General features: G+C 49.9%; 1 protein-coding gene across 4 annotated transcripts in view; it reads right to left on the minus strand.

The window, feature by feature from the left end:
• Positions 1–12,427, minus strand: part of NAALAD2 (N-acetylated alpha-linked acidic dipeptidase 2) — an 84,579-nt gene that overhangs the window by 21,937 nt on the left and 50,215 nt on the right. The gene's annotated exons all lie outside the window — the stretch shown is intronic.

The following is a 12,427-nucleotide window of genomic DNA, read 5'->3' on the forward strand; positions in this document are numbered from 1 at the left end:
ATATATATATATATATATATATATATTATACAGTATATTATCATTATGTACCTTACAACACACTGCTGTGCTCAGGGGCGGATCCAGGATAAAATGACAGGGGGGCACCATGATAAAAGAGGGCTTAGGTGGGGGAGCGCGGTGTTAGTGGTGCCAGTGTACATGCTAAGAAAGCGGCAGAGAGAGGGTGGGAATGGGATTAAAAATAGGCCCTGGCATTTAAAGTACGCAGTGGCTTTGAATGATTTTGAGTGGGCTTTGAATGATTTTGGTCCAGTGAAACTGGAACGTTTGGTTCCAGAGTAATCTGCCCTCAAAGAACATGAACAGCCATGAAATTACATTTCAAAAATAAAACAATCGGTTTACACGCAATATCTCTGGAACCAATTGACTGATATGGACCAGCCTGGTATCATATTAAAGGCCCGGCGATTTGGAATTAAATTAGATCAATCACAAGCTTATGTGATGCCGTGGGGGGGACTGGCACCCGTCGGAACCGGTTGGGGGTCGGAATTGACGGGTCCCATATTATCCTATGGGGAAAACACGTTACAGCTTTGCCAGATATCTCCGGTTCCCGGGGGGCTAGAGACACGGGGGGGGCACGTGCCCGGGTGCCCCCCCCCGAATCCGCCACTGGCTGTGCAGTATATGCCATGCAGGGGACATTGTGGTTATATTTGCTCCTGTGTTGCAGGGATAGCAATAACTATACAAAGCTAATTATAATTGTTGGATGAAGCTATTGCATCATCTATGTAATGTGTGACTATTCTATGAAGGGGGAGCTGGACCAAAGTACTTTAATTTAAATGTCTTTCACTCTGTATCCCTGCAAATATTGAATAGAAAATACAGGTCTGAGTTATTTCTCTATGTGCTCAGTGTCTATACAGTCACATAAAGAGCGGTCTCTAACACACGGAGAATCAGACAGCTTTTATGGAGCGTACAAAATGTTCTAATATCCTGGCTACTGCCATCTACTACCATGGCAACTTATTCTACAACTGGCCAAGTTCAGGGCGGTAATGTTTACTATTGAAAACATTACCCAATGTAGAATGTATCCCCAGCACTCGGGCCCTCTAGCTGTGACCTCGCAGAACGTCTCCCCAGCACTCAGGGCCCTCTAGCTGTGACCACGCAGAACGTCTTCCCAGCACTCAGGGCCCTCTAGCTGTGACCATGCAGAATGTCTCCCCAGCACTCAGGGCCCTCTAGCTGTGATCTCGCAGAACGTCTCCCCAGCACTCAGGGCCCTCGCAGTACGTCTCCCCAGCACTCAGGGCCCTCTGGCTGTGACCTCCCAGAACGTCTCCCCAGCACTCAGGGCCCTCTAGCTGGGCCCTAGCAGAACATCTCCCCAGCACTCAGGGCCCTCTAGCTGTGACCACGCAGAACATCTCCCCAGTACTCAGGGCCCTCTGGCTGTGACCTCGCAGAACATCTCCCCAGCACTCAGGGCCCTCTGGCTGTGACCTCGCAGAACGTCTCTCCAGCACTCAGGGCCCTCTGGCTGTGACCACGCAGAATGTCTCCCCAGCACTCAGGGCCCTCTGGCTGTGACCACGCAGATGGTCTCCCCAGCACTCAGGGCCCTCTGGCTGTGACCTTGCAGAACGTCTCCCCAGCACTCAGGGCCCTCTGGCTGTGACCTTGCAGAACGTCTCCCCAGCACTCAGGGCCCTCTAGCTGGGCCCTTGCAGAACATCACCCCAGCACTCAGGGCCCTCTAGCTGGGCCCTCGCAGTATGTCTCCCCAGCACTCAGGGCCCTCTAGCAAACAGCCAAATCTGGACCGGCCCACCGGGAAATGGCCCGGTTTCCTGGCAGGCCAATCCGCCCAGGGAGAGCAAAGAGCGAGAGAGAAGGATGGAAAAGAAAGAAAAGGAGAGCAATGAGAGAGAGGGAGGAGAGCGGAGTCATAGGCGAATCTAGAATTATGGTATTGGGTGGTCCCAGATCTAGACATAATAGTAGCGGGACCTTTGCGTGGCAAAGCTGCGCGGTAAAAAGGGGGCAGAGCCTCATGGGAAGGAGGCGTGGCATCACAAAAAGGGGTGTGGTATTACACTTTAGACCATACACAGTAATGCCCATTACACATTTTAGCAAACTCTGTAATACCCATTACACATAAAGCCACACGCCGTAATGCCAATTACACATAAGGCCACACACCATAATGCCCATTACACATTGTGCCACACATCATGATGCCCGTTACATACTATATAACAAACCGTAATGCCCATTACATATTTGCCACATAAGTGCTGCTTACCTACGTGCTCATTGCTAGGGGGTTCTTGCTTGATGGCACCATAGTACCCATTACACATGATGCCGCACACTATAGTACCCATTACACATGATGCCACACACCATAGTACCCATTACACATGATTCCGCACACCATAGTACCCATTACACATGATGCCGCACACCATAGTACCCAATACACATGATGCCGCACACCATAGTACCCATTACACATGATGCCGCACACCATAGTACCCATTACACATGATGCTGCACACATAATGTCCCTTACACATGATGCTGCACACATAATGCCCCTTACACATTATGCGTAATGCCCCCACATACCACCACTTGTAGCGTCCCTTAAGCAATGCCCCCAAAAGTGCCACTTACTGTAAATTTTTATATGAGCCGTTGCTGCTGCTGCAGGGAGAGATGGAGAGCGGTGCAGCTGCATCTATGGGGAGAGGAGCAGAGCACAGCGCAGAGCATGCTCCCACTCCCCTCCTGGTGTCCCCTCTAGCCGAGTGGATATTTGAAATATTGTGCGAGCTGTTGTTGTGCGTGACGTCGGGGGAGCACGTCGGGCGCCTGCACCACATGATTAAAGGGGGGGGGGGGGCTGAGGTGAAAGCGGGGAGAAGAATTGGAGCGGAAGCTGCAGGGGTGACATTCATTGACAGCTGGGCAGAGAGCAGGGGGCTGCCCGGCTGTATTCAGAGCACTGCAGGTCACGGCTGTTTGAAATAATACCCCTTTCACAACAGAAAATGCAGGGATTTACCCAGGAATATGGTCCCAGGATCATGCAGGGACATTCCCAGGCTGACCCCTTATACACCAGCCTAGTCCCTGCATTTTCTGGTGTGAGGGGGAGAGACAACCACTCCCCTCTCCATACCCCCCTTTAACCAACCAGCTATATCTTTGGAACCAACTGACCCATTTACATGAGACCAGTATCATATTGAAGAACTTTTGAGTTGGCTTTGAATGATTTTGGTTCAGTGAAACTGGGCTGTTTGGTTCCAGAGAAATCTGCCCTCAAAGAACATAAACAGTCATGAAATTACATTAAAGAAATTTAAAAAAACGGTTTAACCTCAATATCCCTGGAACCAATTAACCCAGTGGTAGCCAACCCTAGCCCTCGAGAGCTACCAACAGTTCACATTTTCCAGACAACCTAGCTGCTGCACAGCTGCACTCATTAATCACTGACACATTTTAAAAGATACACAGATGGAGCTAATTAGCTCACTTGTGATTGTGTGAGGAGACCTGCAAAACATGCACTGTTGGTAGCTCTAGAGGACTAGGGTTGGCTTCCCCAGAGTTAACCCATATGGATCCAGCCTGGTATCAGATTGAAGGCCCAGCGATTTGGGTTCGACTGAGATCAACCTCGAGCTTCAGTGATGCCGAAGGGGGAACTGGCAGCCGTTGAACTGGGTGGGGGTCGGAATTAGCTGGTCCCATGTTATCCTATAGAGAAAACGTTCCAGCTTTGCCTGGCAGTATCTCCGGTTCCCAGGGGGCTAAAGACACGGGGCTGGGCTCGTTGGAAAAATGGGCTAATGAGTGGTCCGGTGCACCCCCGGACCACCCCCTAGATTCGCCTATGAGCGGAGTGTGTGTATGGGTCAGCAATGGCCAACTAGGGATGAGGCATGCTCCCGCATCATTCCTAGCGAGGTGGGTCATCGGCTGGTTTTACCAGCACATCTAGCAATAATGGCTGGTTTTTCATCCATCACCGCTAGGTGTGTAATATTAATTTATTCTAAAACACATGAACAGGATCATGCAGTAATTTTCTGTCTATATATAGGTTTATATTGTGGAAGTGATACAGCCCAGTGTATGTGCTCAAGGTACAAAACCATAAATAAGCGTACTGGATCTGAGGTTTCACCTCAGCACTACAAGATCACATTGACCCACAAGTGACCTTCTAACAGTGGCGTAACTATAGCCACGCAGCCCCCACGGTGGAGTGGAGGCGCTGAGAAGGTGTGGGTGCCGGGGGGCTGCGGAGCTATAGTTAGCCGCTGCCGTCTGCCCCTGCCACCGGCGATTCTGTCTTGCGGGTCCCGGCTCTCCCAGCTCCTGCTGCTTATAAAAAAAGTGACATTCAGAAAATGGCTGCCCCCAAACGAAAGACCGTTTTTATGGATGCTAGAGGAGGCGGCGGCTAAAAACCTTAAAAACGGTCTGCAGTATGGGGGCAGCCATTTTCCGAATGTCACTTTTTTCTATAAGCAGCAGGAGCCGGGACCCGCAAAACAGATGTGGCAGGAGGTACCGGCCGCAAGGGGGGGGGGTTAACCCTAGGGGGGTTAACACTACTGGGGGGGGGGGCGCCGGCAAAATTTTCGGCAGGGGGGCGCATAATTAATAGTTACGCCACTGCCTTCTAACCATGGCCATCTTAACAACATTGTAGGCCTTGGGCAAAGCCATGCATTTGGGGCCCCTCCCCACCTATTCACAGGACAAAAAAAATTTAAAATGACAATCGTAACCCGCCCCTCCTGTGGTCGGATGCCATCTCTTCACTAGTTTCCATACAGTGAATGGCTGTCGGCACGCTGATTGGTCGATAGCTCCAGTCATCATGCTGACAACCATTCACTGTCTGGATGCAGGCTGGGAAGCAGGAAGAGAATGCTGCCTGGTTGCTCTGTTTGTCTGTGATTCACACTCCGAGCACTCAGGCAACAATCTCTACTGCCTCCCAAGAAGCTCAGGAGGCAGATGCCCACAAACCAATCTGCCCCAGTTCGAAGGCCTGTAGAATTGGGGGCCCTTGGGCAGCTGCCCATTGAGCCCATACATAAAGATGGCCCTGCTTCTAACTGGATTCAGGGTTAGCCTGGCCCACAGTGGGCCCTGCCTCATTTTCTAGGGCAGGACAGGCAAACCTGTGGCTCTCCAGATGTTGTGAAACTACAAATCCCAGCATGCCTCGCCACAGTTTTAACACTCCCTTATAGCAAAATTGTGGCAAGGCATGCTGGGATTTGTAGTTTGACAATATCTGGAGAGCCACAGGTTGGAACCTAGTCCCTAGAACAGGCCTGGCCAGACGCTTATACACTGTACACATACTTCCCCCAACCACCACTGGTGGTGGTGGTTGGGAAAGTTGGAAGACCCCCCCTGTCCCTTGCTTGTGAATGAGATGGGGGGGGGGGGGGGGGGTGTTGCCGCCTATGTATTCTCAAGTGGCCCTGCTTCCTTCTGCTGAGATCAGCCCCTTTTCCAGCACTTGTGTGGCCAAACCCAATTTTCCCCATATCAATGGTGGCAGATATGTATCCATAGGTTACCTTATACTGTACAGGACTATTGGAGGCCACACACGCACCGATGCGGGCGGTGCAATGCTGTACGATGGGGTGCGTGCTCCCGCGGCACCTTATCGTACAGTACAAAAAGTATGTGCTGCACATACTTTTTGTACTAGCCTTTTCTAGCATAGCATCGAATCGCATGCACATCGTATGCACAAGGCATACAATGCGATGCTATGTGTGCTAGTTAAGCCCACAACGCACGCCGGGATCGGTGCATGTGTGGGCTCCATATGGTGTATTTTCTGTAGTGCATTGTTGTTAGCCTGGTATCATACATGGACTTGCAAATGGTAAGCCCAACCTTTGTGGCAGCGGGCCACAGTCCCTCTCCAGACCCTAAACACGGGCCCCTATAACTACAACCCCCTGCTGGGCCCTTCATGCCCCAGTCTGACACTGAATGAGGAAGAACAGGTTGCAGAACTCTTTGAAAGCTCACTGGCAGTTGGTAACCCTGACGTAACCATAGGTAACCAGAGAACTAGGCAAAACTGAAATATTTTCTTTTTAACCAATATTGATACAACAGACGCTCTAGTACGTTATAAGAAATGTAATTTAACATTTATTTTTAAGACGGACAAAGCCAAAACATATAAAGTGGTAACTTTATATCACACAGACAATGAAGTAAAAACTTCAGTAATAATAATGAATAGGAGTTTATCTGAGGACCTCAGAAAGGTTTAAATGTCTGGGAACATTTGCAGTCAGCACAATAACAATGACCCCGCAGTATCTTATGATGTAAATGAATAAAAGATATCACAGTAAGGAGCCCACTCACATCAGCCCGGCCTCTAAAGGCCCCCATACACTAGGGCGACTTGTCCTAAGGACAAGTCAGCCCCGATTTACCCTGAGCTTCCCCGGCAGCTCACCGTGGGAGCTTGATAACATTTGGCACTTGATGTGCCATATTTTACATGTGATAAATCGGTTGCGATTTATCACATGAAAAATCCGGGGAGCTGCAGGCGGGGGGGGGGAGCAGCAGGATGGGAGTGGGGACCGGCCGGGGGAGTGACAGGAGCAGGCTGGGGGCGGGGTCCGGTCCTGGGTACCTGTAGGTGCAGGCTGTAATCTGTATTGTGCACTGGGAGAGCCTCAGCCTCTTCAGATGCAGAGAGACCGGGTGCGCGGCGCGAGAATAGAAAGAAATCCCATTCAAAGGACTGGGCGGCCGCTGATTGGCTGAGAACTCAGCCAATAAGATGGTTTCTATTCTCCCACTCGCCATGGGGACCGCAGATCAGTGGGAGAATAGAAACCATCCTATTCAAAAGACTGGGCGGCCGCTGATTGGCTAAGTTCTCAGCCAATCAACGGCCGCCCAGTCCTTTGAATGGGATTTCTTTCTATTCTCGCGCCGCGCACCCGGTCTCTCTGCATCTGCGGTCCCCGCTCCTGACCCTGCCTGCCGCAGCGCCGCTACATCTGAAGAGGCTGAGGCTCTCCCAGTTCACAATACAGATTACAGCCTGCACCTACAGGTACCCAGGACCGGAACCTGCCCCCAGCCTGCTCCTGTCACACCCCCGGACAGCTGCACATGATTAATCTTATGTGCAGACCGTCCGACATCCGGATCTGATCCGATGTACACGGGACCGCGCATCGGATCAGATCGGATGTCGTACACTACGCAATTTGCCCAGTTCCACCCGATTTCTCGGCCCAATCCTCCAGAATCGGGTGAAATCGGGGCCAAATCGCGTAGTGTATGGGGGCCTTAACACCCCCAAGACTACAATGAATAATCAAACAATACAATAAACCAGCTGGATGTGCGATCATTGGTGTTTCACACACACACACATATTGTAGCTGTATGCTGCTAATTCTTGCATTGAATATTCTTAAGCTCTGATTGGCTACAGTTTTGTAAATCGGTCTTTACACTTGCCTGCAGCTCGGCCTAAATCAGTTTTGGGCCTATTCATCATGGTGGGGCATAGTTACCTCCCCTCCTGCATTCTGCAGGAGACTCCCTGACATAGCAGCAATCTCCCTCATTATTCTAGCAATCTCCCTCATGTCACCTAGCCCACATTACACTGTTACATCATAGTTACCTCCCCTCCTGCATTCTGCAGGAGACTCCCTGACATAGCAGCAATCTCCCTCTCTCCCTCATTAGTCTAGCAATCTCCCTCATGTCACCTAGCCCACATTACACTGTTACATCATAGTTACCTCCCCCCCTGCATTCTGCAGGACACTCCCTGACATAGCAGCAATCTCCCTCTCTCCCTCATTAGTCTAGCAATCTCCCTCATGTCACCTAGCCCACATTACACTGTTACACCATAGTTACCTCCCCTCCTGCATTCTGCAGGAGACTCCCTGACATAGCAGCAATCTCCCGCATTAGTCTAGCAATCTCCCTCATGTCACCTAGCCCACATTACACTGTTACATCATAGTTACCTCCCCTCCTGCATTCTGCAGGAGACTCCCTGACATAGCAGCAATCTCCCTCATTAGTCTAGCAATCTCCCTCATGTCACCTAGCCCACATTACACTGTTACACCATAGTTACCTCCCCTCCTGCATTCTGCAGGAGACTCCCTGACATAGCAGCAATCTCCCTCATTAGTCTAGCAATCTCCCTCATGTCACCTAGTCCACCTAACACGGTTACTTTTTTGGGGGAAAAAGGGAATCAGAGATAGATACATTTACATTGTATTATCAGTGCCATTTCCCAGCACTTTACCAAGTATAGTATCTCTTACTAACTGCTTTGGGGCTCATCTACATTTGGATATAAGTAATAATAAAAGATTCCTCTCAGATGTAGCAGTACACACCCACGCTTCTAGGTGCCACATTCACAATCTCTTTTCACAATCTCTCCATATATGGAAATACACGCCCTTTGGGTGGAGCATGACACGCCCCCACAATGGGGCGCTGTGCAAAATTCTATTACCAACTCTAATCTCCCTGAAACTAGTTTTCAAAAGTATGTGGCGGGACCCCCAACGATTAAGTATCCAAGTGGTCAGGAGCTACCCAAGTAGATCAGTATTGCTCCCATTTATATAATGCTGTGCCCTCATTCCCTAACAGAAGTAGATGTTACTTACTGCTGATGTGCTAGCTGACTGCATGTGCGTGGTGTGAGGTCATGCATACGCCATATTGGGCCAATTGTACGGAATGAAGAATAGGTTGCTTCATTTTCCAAAGTTCTGATTGGCTAATTGAGGAGCCAAAAGACTAAACATTCGACAGGTTCTGTAAATGTGCTGATCATCTACTAACCTAACCTACTCCATTTATAAAGTAAAGTCCCGCTGAAGACAGATTATGCTGAAGTATTATTCCTGTGCTCCTTTCCTTTACGGCATTAAGGCTCCCATCCATTAGCGCGAGGTATTGCATGGGGTACATTGCATGCAATACCCTGCCAACTCACCCGGCAGCTGCCAGGCGGCTGGATCAAATCCAATGTATCGTAAGCGATGCCAGTACTGGCTGCGAGATCCGAAGTATCCTTGGTGCAGCAGGTCAAACTTCTGGCTCCGATGCTCACGGGACGTGCATCCGATTGGAAGCCGAGACAAAACAGATCCAATTTGACACTTTTCATCTGATTTCTTGTCCTGATCCATCTAAAATCAGATGAAAAGGGCCCAAATCGGACTAGAGGATGATCAACTTTAGGGTAAAAGGATCTTAGCTGAAAAAATATTCCTAAGTAATGTGTCCACTAGATGGCATTATTCCAACAGTGGCTATTGCAGTTCCAGCTCTGGATGTATAGTGTATTATTTATTTATTAACAGTTTCTTATATAGCGCACACGGTACTTGTTTCCTAGCACGGCCACACCGATTCTAATCGGGGGCATCGCAGGTAAAAAATCTCATCGGTCGCATCGCATGCGTGCTAAAAAAATCGCATGCGATGGTCCCGACGCGATGCCCCCGATTTCCCATAGGGAATAATGTTAAATGCCTCAATTTACCCAAATGAACAGGGAACAATGTTAAATGGTCCAGAAACCCCCAAAAACACCCCAGAACAGTGAAATGGCCCCCCAAAATTAGTTAACGCCACCCCTCGATCAACGTGAACCCGAAGCGTGGCGAGCGCAGCGAGCCCGCGAGGGGCGGCGATACGCGTCCTCCGACCTTTTCATACCCCCACTATCCACGTCGGCGTGGAGTTGAGAATAGAAAGTGTGGCGAGCGCAGCGAGCCACCGAGCCCCGCGAGGGGACGCGGATACCTTCACAGTTATACGCGTCCCCTCGCGGGCTTCACAGTTGTCCGTGGCGACGCGGACACCTGTGAAGCCCGCGAGGGGACGCGTTTACCTGTGAAGGTATCCGCGTCCGCTCGCCACGCTTCGGGCTCGGTGGCTCGCTGCGCTCGCCACACTATTCTATTCTCAACTCCACGCCGACGTGGATAGTGGGGGTATGAAAAGGTCGGAGGACGCGTACCGCTGCGCTCGCCACGCTTCGGGTTCACGTTGATCGTGGGGTGGCGTTAGCTAATTTTGGGGGGCCATTTCACTGTTCTGGGGTGTTTTTGGGGGTTTCTGGACCATTTAACATTGTTCCCTGTTGATTTGGGTAAATTGAGCCATTTAACATTGTTCCCTATGGGAAATCAGGGCCATCGCGTCGGGACCATTTAATGCTTATTTAGCCGCATGCGACGCGACCGACGCGATTTTTTAACTTTTCAATGCATTTCAATGGGAAATCGGGTCCATCGCGTCGGGGGCCATCGCATACCACTATTAAGGGCACAAGATCAATGCGATTGTGGCCGTGCTAGGAAACAAGTACTGCGCACACATATTCTGCAGTGCTGTATAGAGAATATTAGAACATTCACATCAGTCCCTGCCCCAGTGGAGCTTACAATCTATATTCCCTACCACATGTACACGCACACACAGACATTCTAGGGTTAATTTTTTGTTAGGAGCCAATTAGCCTACCAGTATATTTTTGGAATGTGGGAGGAAACCAGAATACCCAGAGGAAACCCAAAAAGATTTCTAAAATTAACGGGGGGGAAGAAATATATTAAATTTTTGCCCCACTTTCAGGAATCATGTTTTCATATGGCACCGTTAACCCTTATGAGTCCCAACATCTGTGAGAGATGTTCAAAATATCCGCAAAAAATCCAAGCGCCGCTCACATTTGTTATATAAATTCAAATAAAAATTGTTGTGTAAAAAAAAGGAGAGTACCTGTATAAGGTAAACATTACAGGTCATTATAATGAACACAAATGTTTGCTTAACAATTTTCACACCTGTTTTGATAAGTTCACTTGGCATTCAACAGGTTCTCATATAGCGCAGCCCATTCCATTGCGCTGTACAATTGATGTTACCCAATGTTAGTGTACTCCTTCACAGGGTCACCTATATCCTTACACAGCTTTGCCGCAATCACACCAAACGAGGGATGGCCATCGACCATCAAGGGTTTATGGCCGATGTAGAATAGTTTTGCCATTGATGGGGGCGAGCGGCGCGGAGCTCCGTTGTAAGGGGAGGCGCACACGTGCCCTTCTGGCGGGGGGCTGGTGGTTGGCGTTCTGAGAGCCAGACCCCCGCTGGATGGAGTCTGCGATCCAGACTGAGTCTCGGAGTCTGTACAGGAAGTGCTACAATGTAGCGTACAATTTCTGTTCTACTCTGTCTGCATACCATACTTGCATACCTCCCAACTGTCACGATTTTAGAGGGACAGTCCCGATTTTCGGGTCCTGTCCCGCTGTCCCACCCGCGGCAGGCATTGTCCCGCTGCGGGGGGGTGACAGTTGGGAGACCCCCAATGTAGTAGAATAGATGCTGTGCGCATGCGCACAGCGTCTATTCTCGTATGAAAATGAGGCCGCGGATAATTAGCATAAGCCGCACCCTCATTTGCATACGCCCCGCCCCCTTTTCGGGCGCTCACGCGGCTTCGCCGCGCGAGTGTCCCTATTTCATACAGACAGAAGTTGGGAGGTATGTACTTGCCTACTTTTGTGTTCTCCTCTCCAGGAGAAGCACGAAGAGGAGACCAGATAGTACCTGTCAGGGGGCGGGACGAGTGCCGACGTCACCAAGCCCCGCCTCCTTGGGAGTCAAACGCGACAATTTGTGGGTTGGGGGATGCTAAAATGTTGCAAATTGACACGATTCACATCATTTTAGCCCCGCTCCCTCGCTGTGGACCCACAAAACATGGTATTTGGTGCAGCGGGGAAGGGAAGTACTGGGGCTGCAGGGCGATGCGGGAGAATTGCCCACCTCCCTGGGGGGGTGGGACCTGATTTTCAGGAGCCTCCTGGCCATTCTGAGAGGATAGGCAAGTACGTTGTATACAGACTCAGGGCCAGATGTACCAAGCTTTAAAAAGTAAAACAAAAAAATAGAGAGTGATAAACAACCAGCCAATCAGCTACTATCTTGTCCTTTTTCAAACCCAGCCTGTAACAGGACAGGTAGGTGCTGATTGGCTGACTGTTTATAACTTTTTGAAGCTTGATACATCTGGCCCGCAGTCACACACACACACAGTAAACAAAGTCGTAGATCACAATACTCAGCACAGTCTCCCCATGTCTTGCTACTAAAACACTTTTGCCCCCTCCCCCCCCCCCCACAAAAATACCCAAAATGAGCAGAGCTGAACAGGACCTGGTGGCGCACTCACGCCAGGCATCTAGCGCTGCGTGGCGTATTAAGGCTGGATGTATGAGGACACATCTCTAGGAGTGAATCACTATCTGCATACAGTTGCTTATAGAATATTGCACACACTGTGGCA

This window comes from Crinia signifera, chromosome 2 (genome assembly GCF_055691185.1).
Source record: "Crinia signifera chromosome 2, ASM5569118v1, whole genome shotgun sequence".
In the NCBI taxonomy this organism is placed as follows: Eukaryota; Metazoa; Chordata; class Amphibia; order Anura; family Myobatrachidae; genus Crinia; species Crinia signifera.